The 17,895-nt window shown below is 38.6% G+C and overlaps 1 pseudogene; it reads right to left on the bottom strand.

Moving 5' to 3' along the window:
* Positions 1–16,057: 16,057 nt before the first annotated feature.
* Positions 16,058–16,944, bottom strand: LOC100733993 (ATP synthase subunit gamma, mitochondrial-like; annotated as a pseudogene).
* Positions 16,945–17,895: the final 951 nt, after the last annotated feature.

Raw genomic sequence — 17,895 nt, 5'->3', positions numbered from 1 at the left:
GAGTAGCTTTTGTAGTTCACTTGTTTGTGTCCCTACTTCTTCTTTTATGTTCTTAATCCTTAAGTTATGGCTCCTCTTATCATCTTCTTGTCTTTGTATTATTGCTGTTTGTTTCTTTGTTATTTTTAAGAAGTTTTTCATTTCATTCTCCCATATTACAAGTCTGCCCTCCAGTTCAGATAGTCTGTCCTTAGTTTCTTTCAAGCTGTTATGCCAGTCTTGGGTAGACTTCTTAATTTCTTGATAGTCCCTTTGAACCTGCTTCATGTACTCTATGCTTTCTCTGTTTTCTCCATCAAACAATTCTCCCCTCTTTTTCTGTTCTTCCATTCCACCATCTGTTTTTTCCTGGGTGATGCTTAGCATTTCTCTAACTATTCTGCATACTTCTAGCTTCAGGTCGTTGATAACTTCATTCCTGAATTGGTCTATGAGGCTCTCTATATGGCGCTTAATGTCTATTGGTGCGGTGTCCGCTATTGCCTGTTTCTCAGAATTGGGGGCAGAGGAGCCTTTCTTGTTGCTTCCCTTCCCCATATTCTCTGTTCCTTATATATATGCAAGTTTACATAGGAGGCGCAGCTTCCCTGCCTGTCAGCCACAGCCTGATCAAATTGCGCTGGCTAGGTGTTCCTGCCCACCGCTGCGCACCAGGGAGTTACGGACTAGGCAGCCTACGCGGGAGTCAGTCGCCCCTCCGGGCCACCGTCAGGCTCTGGGATCTGGGTTAGGCCAGCCTACCAAATCCACCCACAGCGTCACACAGGCCAGGCACTTTTCACCAATCCCGTCCAAGAGGGGGATGTGTGGCTGGAGTCGCCACCGCGCCCTGCTCTTACAGGACTGCCCGAGCCCAGAAAGTCCTCCGCTGGAGTCAAACTGTGGTGGAGTGTCAGTTTCTCTCACTCACCTCGCCACCAGTCAGTGTACGTCTCCTTGTCCGTCCTGTTTTCGACTCCGTTCGCAGACTCCCATTCCCAGAGCTTCCGCGCGTCTCTCTCCTTGCCGAGCCGCTGTGGAGGCAGCCAGCCGCCGAGCGGCGGGAAACCCAAATCGCGGTTTCCAATGGCGCGGGGTCCAGCCTCCACACCGAGTCTTTTCTGTTCCTATTTTAGCGCCAGGACTGCATTCCAAGTTGGTTTCTCTCAGCCCAGTTCGTTCCTGAGTCAGCAGAGCATATCTCTACCGGCTTATGTCTCCTTAGTCCGCATCGTTCCTGACTTCTGAGCCGAGCCTTTCAGAGAGCCTCCGGTAGTTGCTGTTATCTGTCCTCCATGTTCTCCCGGAAGTCTCTCGAGATAAAGTTTCACTATGCAGTTCAGGCTGACCTTCAACTCATTTTGTAGCTCAGGCTGGCCTTGAACTACAGCTATCCTCCTGCCTCAGCCTCCTGAGTGCTGGGATTACAGGCGTGTGGCACCATGCCAGGCTTGAATTCAGTACTTATAAGAGTGTACGGTGGCCTGACCTACTGACCTCCCCCAAAGGGGCTCTAGCAAACTTTCAATGAAGCGGAAATAAGACCATGACTCAGGCCATCTCCTTCAGTGATACCCTTGTATTTAGTGTGTTCTGCTAGATTTTTGCTTGCTATTCAGCTTTCCAAACTAAATAATATATTAAATAGGAATCAGATCAGCGTAGGGAAAAAAAAAAGCATAGAAGACAGGAATGTGATTGGGGAGGACACATAGGTACTGACTACATTCTGTTTCTTAACACAATGGGGTATGTAGATGTTCACTTTATTCTTCTTCAACTGTACATCTGTGCTTTATATACTCTTTGATATGGATTTCAAGTTACAAGTGAAGAAAAGAACTCTCCATATCCTTTTATCAAAAATAACTGTATGAAACAAACATCTTACAAAAAGGTTGTCTCAGACTTTGTACATAGGAAAAGACTTCAGAATGGATTCTGCACCAGCTGCCAGCTGGGGCAAAGAGAATATGCATGCAAATTCCAGCTCTGCCCCTGACCAGCTGCTATGCCAGGCAAGCACTTGGCCTCTCTGGACCCCAAGGTCTTCACCACAATTTGACTCCTATTAGTGACTCCTTTATAAAGAACTGTGAGGAATATAAGGAGTCTTCTTTCTATTAATTGTGGGAATCTCAACACATTTCCATAAAATGAGATTGTCTGCATGGACTGCCATAATAAAACACCACAGACTGGATAGCTTAAAAAACAAATTTATTTAGCACAATGATGCTGGCTGGAAAGACCAAGATCCCAGCACCACTTATTAAAGATACTGTCTTTCTTCCAGCAAACCTATTTGGCCCCTTTGTCAAAGAGTGTGTTTGATATGAGCTTTCCAGTTTTTCTGGGGGGGAATAGCTGGATTGAATGGAACTTCCAATCCTAGTCTTCTGATAGTCTTCTCCATACTGATTTCCATAGTGGCTGCACCAGTCTACACTCCCACCAACAGTGGAGCAGTGTTCCTTTTTCCCTGCAGCCTCTCCAACATTTGTTATCAGTTGATTTCTTGATGGCAGCCATTCTTTGCGGAGTGAGATAAAATCTCAATGCTGTTTTAATTTGCATTTCTCGAATGACCAGTGATGGTGTACATTTCTTCATGTATTTATTTGCCATTTGTATATCTTTATCTGAGAACTGTGTGTTCATCTCAGATGCCCATTTTTGGAGAGGGTCTTCGAATTTAGGGGGCTTGATGTTTTTCAGTTCTTTGTATGTTCTGGATATAAGTTCTTTGTCTGAGAGGTTGATGGCTAAAATTCTTTCCCATTGTGTGTGATTTCTTTTCACACCGTTGGTGATTTCTTTTGAAACACAGAAATTTTTCAATAATATGAGATCCCAGTTGTTGATTCTTTGAAGTACTTCTCGTGTGGTTTGCGTTTTGTTCATGAATTTTCTGCCTACCCCTATGTCTCCAAGACATCTATCTACCTTGATTTCCAGTAGATTTAGTGTTTCTGTTTTAATATTTAGGTCTTTGATTCATTTAGACTTTAGTTTTGTGCATGGTGATAGGCATGAATCTAGTTTCAGTCTTCAGCATATGGGGAGCCAATTTATCCAACACCATTTATTAAAGAGGCTATCCTTCTTCCAATGAACATGTTTAGTCCCTTTGTCAAGTATCAGGTAGCTGAGTGTCTTTGTAGTTGTGCTGGTATCTTCTAATCTGTTCCATTGATCCTCAGGTCTATTTCTTTGCCAATACCATGCTGACTTTATCACTGTGGCTTTGTAGTATAGTTTCAAATCAGGAATTGAGATGTGTCCTGCCTTGCCTTTGTTGCTCAGAATGGCCTTTGCTATTCTAGGTTTCTTCTGTTTCCAAATGAATTTTAGGAGTGTTTTCTCTAGATCTGTGGGGTATGTTAATGGTATTTTGATTGGGATTTATTAAATCTGTATAACAGTTTTGGGAGTATTTCCTATGCGGTTTGATTCCTGTTCATGAATTCTCTACCTACCTCTATGTCTTCAAGGTTTTTACCCAATTGGTCTTCCAGTAGATTTAATGTTTCTGTTTTAATATTCAGATCTTTCATCCATTTAGATTTTAATTTAGTACCTGGTTATAGGCATGGGTCTAGTTTTAGTTTTTGGCATATGGAGAGTCAATCTTTTATTAAAGAGACTGTCCTTCTTCTAGTGAACATGTTTGGCTCCTTTATCAAAGATAAGGTAGTTGAGTCTGTGGTTCTATCTTCTAATCTATTCCATTGATCTTTAGCTCTGTTTTTATTCCAGTACCATATTGATTTTACTACAGTTGCTTTGTAGTATAACTTCAAGTCAGGGATTGTGATGCCTCCTGACTTGCCTTTGCTGCTTAGGACTGCCTTTGCTATTCTAGGTCTCTTCTGGTTCCAGATGAATTTTAGGAGTTATTTCTCTAGATTTATGAGGTATGTTGATGGTATTTTTATTGGGATTGCACTGAATCTGTATAACAGTTTTGGGAGAATGGCCATTTTCACAATATTTATTCTTCCTGTCCATGAGCAAGGAATGTTTTTCCATTTTCTGAGATCCTCTTCAGTTTCTTTTTCAGTGTATTATAATTTTCCTTATATAGGTCTTTCACTTCTTTCATGAGAATAGTTCCTAAATATTTTATTTTTTGGGTTGCTAGTGTGAAGGGTATGGCTTCTTTTATTTCTCTCTCTGTGATTTTGTTGTTAGTGTATAGAAATGCTATTGATTTTTGAGTATTGATTTTGTATCCAGCCATATTGCTGAGTTTATTTATTATATCTAGGAGTCTTTCAATGGAGTTTTGGGGGTTTTCTATGTAGAGTATCATATCATCCACAAATAATGATAATTTAACTTCTTCTTTTCCTATCTTTACCCTTTTTATTTCTCTCTCTTGTCTAATTGCTCTGGCTTGTATTTCCAGTACTATATTAAACAGGAGTAGTGATAAGGGACATCCTTGTCTTGTGCCTGATATTAAGGTAAAGGCCTTCAGTTTTTAGCCATTTAGTATGATACTGGCTGTTGGGTTTGTCATAGATGGCCTTTATTATATTGAGGTAAAGACCATCTATTTCAATTTTCTGTAAGGTTCTTATCATAAATGAGTGTTGGACCTTATCAAAAGCTTTTTCTGCATCTATAGAAATGATCATGTGATTCTTACTTTTGGCTTTATTGATATGGTGGATTACACTTATTGATTTACGTATGTTGAACCATCCCTGCATGCCTGGGATGAATCCCACTTGGTCATGATGTATAATCTTCTTGATGATTTGCTGCATCCTATTTGCCAATATTTTATTGAGGATTTTTGCATCTGTGTTCATTAGGGAGATTGGTCTGTAGTTCTCTTTTTTAGTGGGGTTTTTCTCAAGTTTTAGTACTAGAGTAATATTTGCTTCCAGGAATGACTTAGGAAGGATTGCTTCCCTTTTAATTTCATTGAAGAGTTTGAGGGGTGTCGGCTTTAAGTCTTCTTTGTATTTCTTGTAGAATTCTGCAGTGAATCCGTCTGGGCCTGGGCTCTTCTTTGTAGGTAAGACTTAATTACATTTTCAAGTTCATTAATAGAAATTGGGTTATTCAGCAGCTTTACAAGTTCTTGACCTAGCTTTGGTACTTCATATGTTTCTAGGAATCTGTCTATTTCTTCTGTGTTATCAAACCTACAAGAGTAGAGATTTTCAAAATAAGTGTTGATGGTCTTCTGTATTTCTACAGAGTCTGTAGTGATTTTGCCTTTTTCATTCCTTATTGCATGAAATTGAGCTTTTTCTTCCCTTTTTAAATAAGATTAGCTAGGGGTTTATCAATTTTATTTATTCTTTCAAAGAACCAACTCTTTGATTCATTGATTCTTTGGATTGTTTTCTTAGTCTCTATTGCATTAATTTCTGCTCTGATTTTTATAATTTCCTCCCTTCTTTTGGCTTTGGGTTTGACTTGCTCTTCTTTTTCTAGCTGTTTGAGGTGTAGTATCAGGTTATTTATTTGTATTTGTTCTGTTTTTCTGATGTGGGAACTCTGCAATAAATTTCCCTCTGAGGACAGCTTTCATTGCATCCCACAGATTCCAGTAAGTTGTATTTGTATTTTCATTTGCTTATAAGTATTGTTTAATTTCTTCTTTAATTTCCCACTGATTACTCAACAGTGTGTTATTCAGTTTCCATGTGTTTGTGGGATTTTTGCTGTATCTTTTATCATTAATTTCTAATTTCATGGCGCTATGATCCAATAACATGTATGGGATAATTTCAACTCTTTTGCATTTATTTTAATATGCTCTGTGGGCTAATATATGGTCTGTTTTAGAGAATGTCCCATGTACTGCTGAGAAGAATGTGTATTCTGATGTTGTGGGATGGAACACTATGTATATGTCTATCAAGTCCATTTGTTCACATGTGTGATTCAGTTCTGTAACTTCTTTGCTGATTTTCTGTCTGGTTGATCTGTCCCTTGGTGTCAATGATGTGTTAAGATCTCCTGTTATAATTGTGTTACTGCTAATTTGGTTCTTCATTTCTGTTAATACTTGCTTTATATAACTTGGTGCTCTGGAATTTGGTGCCTATATATTTAAGATTGTTATCTCTTCCTCTTGAAGTTTTCCCCTAACCAGTATGTAATGGCCTTCTTTATCTCTTCTGATCATTATTGGTTTGAAGTTCACATTGTCTGCAAACAGAATAGCTACCTCTGCATTTTGGGGGGTTCCTGTTGCATGAAGTATTGTTTTCCATCCTTTGACTTTCAGTCTGTGAGTATCCTTTTGGGTTAGATGGGTTTCTTGTAGACAGCATATTGTTGGATGTTGTTTCTTGATCCATTATACCAGTCTGTTTCTTTTAATTGGTGTGTTGAGACCACTTACATTAATGGTTATAATGTTGTGTGTTGGTTATGCTGTTGTATGTTGGTTTATTATTGACGTGTTATCTTTCTGCTGTTGAATCTTTATCTTTCTGTTCTGTTTAATAGCCAGATATTGGAAACAACCTAAGTGTCCATCAACTGAGGAATGGATAAAAAAACTTGTGGTATTTTTATACAATGGCATAATACTCAGCTATAAAGAATGATCACATTGAGATATTTATAAATAAATGGGTGCAGCTTGATACCATACTCATAAGCAAAATAAATCAAACTCACATGTATAAAGCCCAAATAGTTTCCCTAGTGTAAGAACGCATAAAAGTATGTGGTAATTATGATTCCCTATTATATTGCTTTGAAGCCTTATAATGTTTTCATTCATTAATTGGAATGGTTTTATTCTAGGTTGTTTGATTTTATTGTCTGTGATGGTATGAAAAGTTATTTTGAAGAAAACAAGACAATATGATAGCTAGTGCTGATTTAATATCATCTTGTTTTGAAGTCCCAACAAACTTCTGTTCTGTCTCCACCTATTTATCATGTTGTATCTTGTTGGATTTTATGTTATAGTATAAACAAAATTTTTTATAGACAAGGAGATAATATAGAAACCATTGTTCATTTTCTGTTAGTTGGTTCTAAATACCCTGTAATACTTTAATTCTCTTGAATGGTTTTACACTGTCATGTTATGTTTGATGCTATAGTATATGAAGTTATACTCAAAAATTTCAAGGAACAAGACACTATGGTAACTTCTGTTATGTCAGGTTATCTTGTGGTGAAACATTATGTTGCTTAAATTGTTCTGCTCTGACCTATGTTGTTATATTGTTATGTCTTTTATCTTAATCTCCTTCTTTTTAAAAGAATTTTTAATAAAAAAAGGAGTGGTGATAGTGGACACCCTTGTCCTGTTCCTGATTTTAAACTGAAAGCTTTCAGTTTTGTCCATTTAGTATAATGTTGGCTATTGGTTTGTCATAGATGGGCTTTATAAGATTGAGGTAGACACTGTGTGTCTTAGTTACTTTTTACTTGTTGCTGAGACAAAACACCTGATGACCAAAGTTGGGAAAGGAAAGGTTTATTTCTTACAGTTTCTGGAGGTTTCAGTCCATACTCGGTTGGCTCCAAGGCAGGGTGGCATGGTAGGGCCGCATTTTATGGCGGCTGCAAACAACAAGGCAGAAACCGGCAAGAGAGAGAGACACGCCTTCTTCCTGCCATTACATCACATCCTGGCTCCACTTCTATGTGGGTGTAGCACTAACACCATCAATCCAAGCACTATACAATGAACCAGTCACAGATGCATAATGTAAACACGTGAGGCCTGGGGGTCACTGACATAAACCATGACACCATGTATTCTGAGTTTCTAAAGGATTTTTATCATGAACATGTGTTGGACTTTATTGAAAGCTTTTTCTGCATCTATTGAGATGACCATGTAGTTTTGTTTTTGTCTCTGTTGATGTGGTGTATTACATTTATTGATTTGTGTATGTTAACCATCCCTGCATCCCTGAATCCCACTTGGTCATGATGTATAATCTTCTTGAAGATTTGCTTCATTCTATTTGCTAATATTTTATTGAGAATCTTTGCATCAGTGTTCATTAGTGAGATTGGCTATAGTTCTCCTTTTTGGCTGGGTCTTTCCCTGGTTTTGGTATGAGAGTAATACTTGCCTCCAGGAATGATTTAGAGAAGATTGCTTCTTTTTCAATTTCATTGAAGAGTTGAAGGAGTATTGGCATCAAGTCTTCTCTAAATTTCTTGTAGAATTCAAGTGTGAATCCATCAGGACCAAGGCTTTTCTTTGTTAGTAAGTTTTTAATTACGTTTTCAATTTCAATAGCTGATATTGGGTTATTCAAAATTGCTATATCTTCTTGATTGAGCTTTGGTAGTTCATATGTTTCTAGAAATCTGTCCCTTTCCTCTGTGTTTTCCACTCTATGTGAGTAGAAATTTTCAAAGTATATATTCATGATCTTTTGAATTTCCATGGGATCTGTAGTAATTTCCCCCTTTTCAGTCCATATTGCAAGAATTTGGGTTTTTCTTCCATTTTCTTTATCAAGTTAGCTAGAGGTTTGTCAATTTTACTTATTCTCTCAAAAAACCAGCTTTTGATGCATTAATTCTTTGTATTATTTTTTGAATTTCAATTGCATTGGTTTCTGCTCTAATCTTTACAATTTCTTCTCTTCTATGAGCTTTGGGTTTAACTTGCTCTTCTTTTCTAGAAGCTTGAGGTGAAGCATTAGGTTGTTCATTTGTGCTCATTCTGTTTTCTTGATATGACAATTTATTGCTATATATATCCCTCTTAAGACCACTTTCATTGCATCCCACAGATTACAGTATATTGTTTCTACATTTTCATTGAATTGTAGGTATTGCTTTATTTCTTCTTTAATTTCATCTGTAGCCCACTGGTGGTTCAGAAGGTTATTATTTAATTTCCATGTATTTATGCAGATTTTGTAATTTCTTTTGCCATTAATTTCCAGTTTCAGTGCACTATGGTCAGATATTATGCATGGGATAATTTCAGTACTTTTACAGTTACTTAAGAATGTTTTATGGGATAACATATGGTCTATTTTGGAGAAAGTCCCATGCACAGCTGAGAAGAATGTGTATTCTGATGTGGCTGGGTGGAACACTCTGTAAACATCTAGTAAGTCCATTTTCTTGCAGATATGGTTCAGTTCTATTATATTTTTTTTTGCTGACTTTTTGTCTATAGTTGATCTATCTCTTTGTGACAATGGGCTGTTAAGATCCCCTGTTACAATTGTGTTCTTGTGTATTTGGTTTTTCATATCCATTACTATCTCTCTTATATAATTGAGTGCTTCTGTATTTGGTGCATATATATTTATAATTGTTAGTTCTTACTCTTGAATTTTTCCTCTAATGAGTATGTAGTGACCTTCTTTATCTCTTTTAATCATTTTAGGTTTGAAGTTCATATGGACTACAAATAGAAGTTACCCCTGCTTTTTTCTGGGGTCCTGTTGCATGGAATACTGTTTTCTGTCCTTTGACTTTGAATCTATGAGTTTCCTTTTGGGTCAGATGTGTTTCTTGTATACAGCATATTGTGGAATCATGTTTCTTGATCCATTCTGTCAACCTATTTCTTTTGATAAGTGAATTGAGGTCATTTACATTTATGGATATCACTGATATGTACTGGCTTGGCTTTGCCATGTTATGTTCCAGTTGTTTGTGTTCTGCTTTACCCCATTGTTTAATTGCTTGTCTTACCTGGTGGTTTCTTTCTGTTGTTCTGGGGATTGTGGTCATTTTTATCTCTATCTAGTATGTCTTTCAATAGTCTTTTTAGGGTTGGTTTGGTGGATGTGAATTTCCTCAGTTGTTCTTTGTCATGGAAGTATCTTGTTTCTCCATTAAATCTGAATGAAAGTTTTGCTGGGTACATCAGTCTAAGTTGAAAGTTGTTTTCTTGAAATACCCCATGCCAAGCTCATCTTGACTTGAGGGTTTGTGCTGAAAAGTCTGCTGTGATTCTAGTGGGCTTTCCTTGATACATGAGTTGTGTCTTTTCTCTAACAGCTGTTAGTATTCTGTTTTTATGCTGTATGTCTGAGATCTTAATTACTATGTCTGGGTGTAGATTTATGTTGGTTGTGACTGTTTGGCATTCTATATGCCTCACTTTTCTGAAATTAGATTTTTTCCCCATGTTTGGGAAATTTTCTGCTATTACTTCTGTGAATCTTTTTTTTTAGGTATCACAGTATATTTTGTTATCTTTATAATAGTTGTTCTTTCAATCACATATATCAAAATGAGATGAAATATAGAACACTATAGAACTTATCAAAACAGAATATTGAATGGAGCAGTACCATTAATCAGAAAAGAGCAAAACAGTAATAAAAATATTTGCCTTCAAAGAAATGGTAGAAGGAAAACCCCCTTATTTGCTATGGCCAACCTCCCAGGAGATGCTCAGAGTTCTGGTTCCCATTTGCTAATGGGTGGGGGGGGGGTGGAGAAGGAGGATAGGGGAAGTGGGATATTTGACTCTAGGACATGTAGCAGTAGGATCACTATTGCTTAGCAGGGGGGCAGGATGGTCATTTGTTTTCACAGCATCCTCAGTTCCAACATGGCGCAGATCTAAGGAGCGGCTGCTGGAAGGGCTGCAGTCGGCCAGACCACCACTGCTTACCAGGGAGGGGAGGTGCTTGCTTGGCTTCGCAGTGTCCTAAGTTCCAACATGGTGTGGATCTCAGGAGACACTTCTGGTTCTTCCCCTGGAAGGGCTGCAGTCAGCCAGACCACTACCGCTTACCAAGGAGGAAAGGTGCTTGCTTGACTTCCCAGAGTCCTAAGTTCCAACATGGCGTGGACCTCTCTTCTGTGAATCTTTTAATTATGTCATTTGTATTGACTCCTGCATCTTCATTGATGCCTATTAATCTTATATTGTTACTCTTGTCATCATCTTGAAGCTGCTGGATTGCCATTTTATGCTGCTTTGTTATTTTTAAAATTTCTATCCTTTCATGATCACTAATTGCAATCCTTTCCTCAAGATCCAAAATCCTATCCTCAGCTTCATTTAAATGATTTTGCCAGCTTTGAATAAAATATTTTGTTTCTTGGATGTCTCTTTGAGTTTGTTTCATGAATTCTGCTTGATTTCTATATTGTTCATTCAAGGTTTCAATCAATTTCCCATGCTCCTGTCCTTTTTTCTCTATTTCTGCTTTAGCTGTGCTCAGCAACTCCTTTACTAAGGTTGTTATTTCTGTCTTTACATGGGAGAGTACTTCTAATTTGATTTCTTCTATAGCCTCATGGAGTTGTTTTTTTTATTTCACTCACTATCATTTCAGAGATTTCCGATGTGTTACTTTTGAAGTCCTCTATTTCAGTGTCTCCTGTACTTGCTCCTGGTGGACTAGATGTTTGAGATTGCATTTTTTTAAACCATTTTCCCCTTTTGAGTTAATATTTGGTCCTTAAATCCCAGTACTGTCAACTGTTGGTAGTGTGTATCTTGAGATCCTAACGTAAGGTTGGTATTTGTCCAATTGCTGGGTCCCACAATGAATAGATGGGCCAGTCACCTGACTTCCCACTGCACGGCCTATTGGGTGAGTCCTAAATTATTCTTGGGCTGACAAGCCTAGCAGTATTGATGTAGGTCAACTTTTAATTCCTGCTATTACTTTATCTTCAGGTTATTTCAGGTCACCAAACTCCCTGTCTATAGTGTTTGTGTTGGCTGAGGACCTACTATGTCCCTATTGTGTGCCTGTGTGTTTCATAAGGCCTTTTGATTTTCTCCAAGTTGGGGGCATGCTTATTGGCACACTCCTCACCTTGCTTGATGTTTTCTGTGTGTATGAAGGAGTCACCCACACTCTTGTCAGACTCACTAACATTTTACAGTTAGTTGGAGGGAGCTTTACTACTGGCCCTATTTAGCCACTGTACACCTCTATTTTAGGGGCATACTCACCACACTGACTGGAGCTTGTTGAGATCTTCTGTTTGGGTGAGGCAGTTACTGAATCTCCCTTCAAGCTAGCAAAATTAATCTTCTGTAGTCCAAGGTTCTGGGAGAAAAGGTGGGAACTGAAGATCAACAGCAGTATTAGGTCCAGGAGTAGCGAGTATCCCTGAGGAGTCAGAAGATATTCAGGGTCTGGGCATCTGCTGGGCACTGGCCAAGGTCCCAGGGCAGCATGGCATTCCTCAGTGCTGGCTGGAGTCACGCAGGAAGTGTGTTGTTGCACAGGCCAAGGTCCGAGGATAGCATGCATTCTCCATGGCCAACGGGAGTCACCAATGACATTTTGATTAGGATTGCATTAAATCTGTATAAAAATTTTGGGAGTATGGCCATTTTCACTATGTTGGTTCTTCCTATCCATGAACAAGGGATATCTTTCCACTTTCTGATTTTCTCTTTTATCTCTTTTTCCAGAGTACTGTAATTTTCAATATATAGATATTTTACTTCCTTTGTTAGATTGATTCCTAAATATTTCATTTTTTATGCTACTGTGAAGGCTGCAGTCCCCTAACTTCCTTATCAATCTGTTGTTTGTGTACAGGAATTAAAATCACTATTATGAATAATTTTTAGGATAACTTGGTTCCTACCTAAAAAGTGTATTATGTTTTAGCCAGGTATGATGGCACATGGCCTGTAATCCCAGTACTCAGCAGGCTGAGGCAGGAGGATTGTTGTAAGTTTGAGACCAGCCTGGACTACAAAGTGAGCTCAAACCCAGCCTGAATGGCATAACAAGAACCTATCTCAAAAAGATAAAAAGCGATGTATTATACTTTATAGTCTCAGTTTCAAAAAGGTTCCTCAGAACTAGCCTGCCTTTACCTTCCCCATGTTTGTGTGTAATGGTCCTACAATGAGCTTTTATTTATCAAATGCCTGCATAATGTTAGATTCCACTTTTGTTTACATTATGCATTACATAATTGGATTTCATTATGCTTTTGAAATGCTTGCATGTCTATCAAATAAATTAAACTATTTAATTATTTTGAATGTTTCTGAATTGCTATACAATACAACACCGTTAGATAAACTCCCATAAATTCAGGCATGAATTTATTTCTTTGTGTTGTTTTCTTCCTTTTCAGTCACTGCACTGTGGAATACAAATGAAATTCTCTTCATTTATAAAAGAATAGTATGAATTAAAGTTTGGAAATCTCTCTGACAAGCCATGCAGTGCAATCTGTATAAACATGGCTCTTTCAGACCAGAAGCCCATTTTTGATGACTTCTCATTTGTTAAGTTGTTTTAACTGCTAATAACTGTTGTTACCTAATATTTACTTCAGAAGCAAAAATTTTCAGTCAAGCATACACTTGATAAAAATACCAGTCTGGCTTCTATTTTTGTAAAATATTTAGTCTCTACTGTTTTTGTTTTACTCACATTAGCTCGGTTTTAACATCAACACAAAATCCTGTCCTGTATGAAACTGCGCCCTTTTGGAGGGAGTCATGAGGCCCACAAACAGCTTTCCTGCCGGAATTGTTCGTTTTGCTTACTAATTGTCATGTGAAGAAGAGTTCATTACTTCCTTAAACATTTGTGTAAGGTGGGTTAAAAATGTTGAACTTCAAATTTTGCATGACGATGTTCTTTACTAGGAACAGATTTTGCTCAGTTTATCCAGATCCTTTCTAAGGCTTCATATTGATATTAATAATACTTTGGAATAGAAGTACACTTTATACAGATGTGGAAGTGATTTCAAGAAAAAGTGACTTACTAAAATTGCTTTTTATTTGCATAATTTTTAAATTTTGAGATGTCTTATTAATATTCCAGTCATAACTTTTAATTCAATCATGTAATTTGAAAGAAAAATCTGAAAACTTCTATTCAGGCTATTGAAATCAGTTATTAAAAGAAAAAAAGAAAAGAATTTAAAAAGTCCAAGTCCAAAGTGTCCTCTGAGACTCCAGGCAAACTCTTTAACTGTGAGCCCCTTCCAAAAAAAACCAAGTTAAACACCAATAGCATACAATGGCACAGGGAAAATTTCCATTTTAAAATAAAGAAAAGGAAATAGAAACTAGTAGGACCAAAGCAATACAAAAGCTAGCAGGACTAACACTAAATTCCATGGTTCCATGTCTAGCACCTAGGTAAGTTATAGCAAGATATGAACTCAGAGTGTTTGGGCAGCTTTGCCCCTACCATATCGCCAATGGTGACTGTATGGAATCTCTCTTAGGGTGGCTTTGCTCACTGGTTTTCCTCAAGAAACATGCTCCTCCAACTTCCTGGTCTCACATCTTAGTGTACTCCTCTCGCAGGAGCACACTACCTGGCCTCATATGTCTTCTGAAATCTGGGTGGAGGCCCCCCTTATCCTACAACTCTTACATTCTGTATGCCTGTAAAACCATCACTACATAGGTGATACCATGGTCTGCTGCTAGCTCAGAAAGTAAACCAGGTTCCCTTGTATCATGGTTGGAGAGTGCCTGGAGAACTGTACCCTGGGAAATATTTTTCTTTTCAGCCAAGAAAAAGTAGAGCACCCTGTGGCTCTCTTCCTCTGTGAAGGGTGGTGTTTTGCTGGATTATGAAATGCTCTCAAGGTATCTTTCTTATTTCTTTATACAAAGTATTTGGCTTCATTTTGTTGCCAATCTTTTTAGTAACTAATCTCTCTTCTGCCCAATTTTCAGAAACTCCATTTCTGGCAGAACTGAAAACTTTTCAAATAGGTTTTTAGTTCCTTTCTCAGTGTAAATTTCACTAAAAACAGTTCCTATGCCACAGCCTAACATTGGCTCTCTTCAAACTTCCTCTACCAGATTAATTTAGTCTGTCATTTTTTTTTTTTTTTTTGTCTGTCACTCTTAATCTCAATCTCTCACAAAAATTCAGGACATGAGCGAAATAAAAACAAATATTCTGCCAAAGCATAAAACACACCTTTTTTTGTTTTTTTTGTTTTTGTTTTGTTTTGTTTTGTTTTTGTTTTGTACTGGGGATTGAACTCACGACCTCACCTGCGAGGTAGGTGCTTTTGCCTCTGAGATAAATCTTGGGCCAATTTGCATGGTCTTGAGTCCAACTGCCAGTGGGGCTCTTGTTCCCAACTAAAACCTACTGAGCTTGGTTTTTACATTTTTATCAGTATTCTGATCTGCTGAGCTCTGACAATAATCTCCCACCAAGCCTGACTCACAGCATTCTAGGGCTTCTCAAGCTGCTCCTCCAAATCTTTCCAAACTCCTCTTGCAAACCAGTTTGGTGGGCTTCTCAACCTCATGATCAGGTAGCTACAGCAATAACTCCTGTTCTGGTACCAACATTGCCTTAACAAGGAGGGAGAGGGGGAAAGAGGGGGAAGGAGGGAGAGGAAGAAGGGGAGGGATGGGGAGGGAAAGGAGGAAAGAGAGGGGAGGGGAGGGAGGTGCTCAGTTTCTGTCTCAGCCTCTTTCCTCAATACTGATGCATAATACCTGACACAGTTTAAGAGGAGAGGTTTATATGGGCTCACAGTGTTTAGAGGTTTCAGTCTATAGTTAACCAGCTGCAAGGCAGAAATGGTATGAGGAAGTGGTCTGCCATGGGGGAAAGCTGCTCACATCAGGGTGGTCAGTAGGCAGAGAGAGAAGGGAAGAGCCAGCGAGGGAGCCTGACAAACTCTTGCAGGTCATGTCTCCAGTGATCCATCTCTGTGTTTCAGGCACCACTAAAGTAGCACATTTAGCCCTGAACTCATCCATGGATTTGTGCTCCCATGATTCAATCAATTTTCAAAAGTCCCATCTCCGAATACATGAGTTTTGGGTGACATTCAATTTTTTGTTTTGTTTTTTTTGAGACAAAATCTCACTATGCAATTCAAGCTGGCCTTAAGTTCACTTTGTAGTTCAGGCTGGTCTCAAACTCACAATGATCCTCCTGCTTCAGCCTCCCAAGTACTGGAATTACAGGCATGCGCCACCATGTCTGGCTCGGGTGACATTCTTTTCTCTTTCTTATTGTAAGTTGTTTATTGTAGGATAATTTATAAACATCATGCTGTCTTTAGTAATTCAAACAGCAGACCATGGTTCTTCTGACAAAGAGAGAAAGCTAAAAACAAAGTCAGCTTGCTGAACTTTCCTTCTTTAACTCTTGTCTGAGGATGACACTTGTCATTAATCCAGAGCTGCTGCACCAGAGATGATCTCAGTCAACCCTTTGGTGATGACGGCTTGGCGAGTGCGATTGAACGTTGAAGTCAAATTTATCAGTCATCTCAGAGGCATTCATGCAGGTGCTGTCCATCACTGTCATCCCGGTGCTCTGCTAACTGGTGGTAGATTCCCTCAGGGGTAGTAGATGATGCTGGCCAGACTGTACTCTTGGTAATTTTTCAGCACATCAGCTTAAAATCATAGCATCATAGATGCTTATGCTCTCAGCACCTGCGATGGTATTAAGAGATGAGCTTTTCTTCTGTCTCATGGGAGATTAACAGACCTGAATCGATTTAAGATGATAGAATCTTCCTCAAACTCATACCCAGAAGTTAGTAATTCAAGAGCAATGATGGATGTGTCTCCAAAAGTAGGGGGCTTTCTTCCTACATCCTTGAATGTCACCAGAAACTGGTCAGAATGAATCCTGAAAAGTATGCTCCTGAATTTATCACCAGTTCCAATGAGCGTGACCTCTTCTCCAACTGCTATGAGTGTGACCATCTGGCTTTTCATCTGTTCAGCGACTGAGGAAGGAATAGCACCACAAAGTCCTCGATCTGAGGACACACCAATGAGAAGGTGTTTCTTCTGGTCTTCAGTATCTTAATATCAAATTTTTCATACAGAGCAAAAGATCCTATTCCATATATATGAGCAGGTTTTAGCTCCCTCTCAATTTAGGCATATTTTGTTGCTGCTACCATTTTCATAGACTTGGTAATTTTCTGGATTTTTAAATTGATTTTAGTCACCTCGTAGTATCTTTCAAAGCTGCCATATTTCAGACTTGGATCCATGGTGGTTTCAAGGTCCATGCCAACAACATTTGCCCGAGAGAACATGATAACAACTTTGCAGAGGGTTGAGCAGACAGGTCATCTTTTTTTTTTTTTTTTTTTTTTTTAGACAGGGCTTCTTGATCTAAACCACAACAGAAAGCTAAACCAACTCCCACCTCTAGAGGTGTCTGTGGGAACCAGTCCTGCCTCAACACCGTCCTATGCTTCCAGCTGTTCTGTTGGCTCAATGATGGACATGTGAGCCAAGCTGGGCCAGTGGAAGCCTTCCCTAGGACCATGCTGGAGCTTTAGAGGAAAAGAGAACTTCCCTTTCACTGAGGTTGCGAAGCTAATTTAAAACAAAACAAACCTGCACTACCAAGGACATCTTTTCTGCAGTGTGGAAAGAACCTAATATCAAATAGGTAAAACAGTAAGGAAAATGTGTTACCCACTAAGAATGTCTTCAAAGAAAGGAAGCTCCAGGGTAGTGAATTCAGAGACTGTCACTGGGCTGTACTCTTTCAATCTTTCCATTCTGTGTCCTTAACAATGTTACCAAACCAGGCCTGCCTTTGCCCACCTCCTGAAAAACCAGCTGGTGCATAACAAGACAGTTTTGTAGAAGAGAAAGATGTTGGAGAAGAGAAATATGTTAACTGTAACTCAGGAAGAAGCCAAACATAATAGAAAAAGAGGACCTAGACTCCAGGGTGCCCTCATTGAGGATAAAGTTCTGAGGTATTTACGCTAATAAAAGTAGCATAGTTCTGAGTTATGGAGAAATGTGATTGGTGGTAATGAGACATGAATTAATTAGTAATCTGTGTAGACAAACTTCATGGCTTTTATTAAGATATACAGTCAGGGGCTGGGGATTTTGCTCAGTGATGGAAGCGCCTGCCTAGAAGCGTGAGATGTGAGTTCAATCCCCAGTACCAAAAAAAAAAAAAAAAAGATATACAGTCCGAAAATGCAGCAATAATGTAGGCCCTCTAACAATAAAAGGTTACT

Source organism: Cavia porcellus, unplaced genomic scaffold (genome assembly GCF_034190915.1).
Source record: "Cavia porcellus strain 051 isolate PalLab524CR breed Dunkin Hartley unplaced genomic scaffold, mCavPor4.1 scaffold_28, whole genome shotgun sequence".
NCBI lineage: Eukaryota > Metazoa > Chordata > Mammalia > Rodentia > Caviidae > Cavia > Cavia porcellus.
Note: the sequence above shows the minus strand (reverse complement) of the source record. Positions and strands in the feature narration are given on the sequence as shown.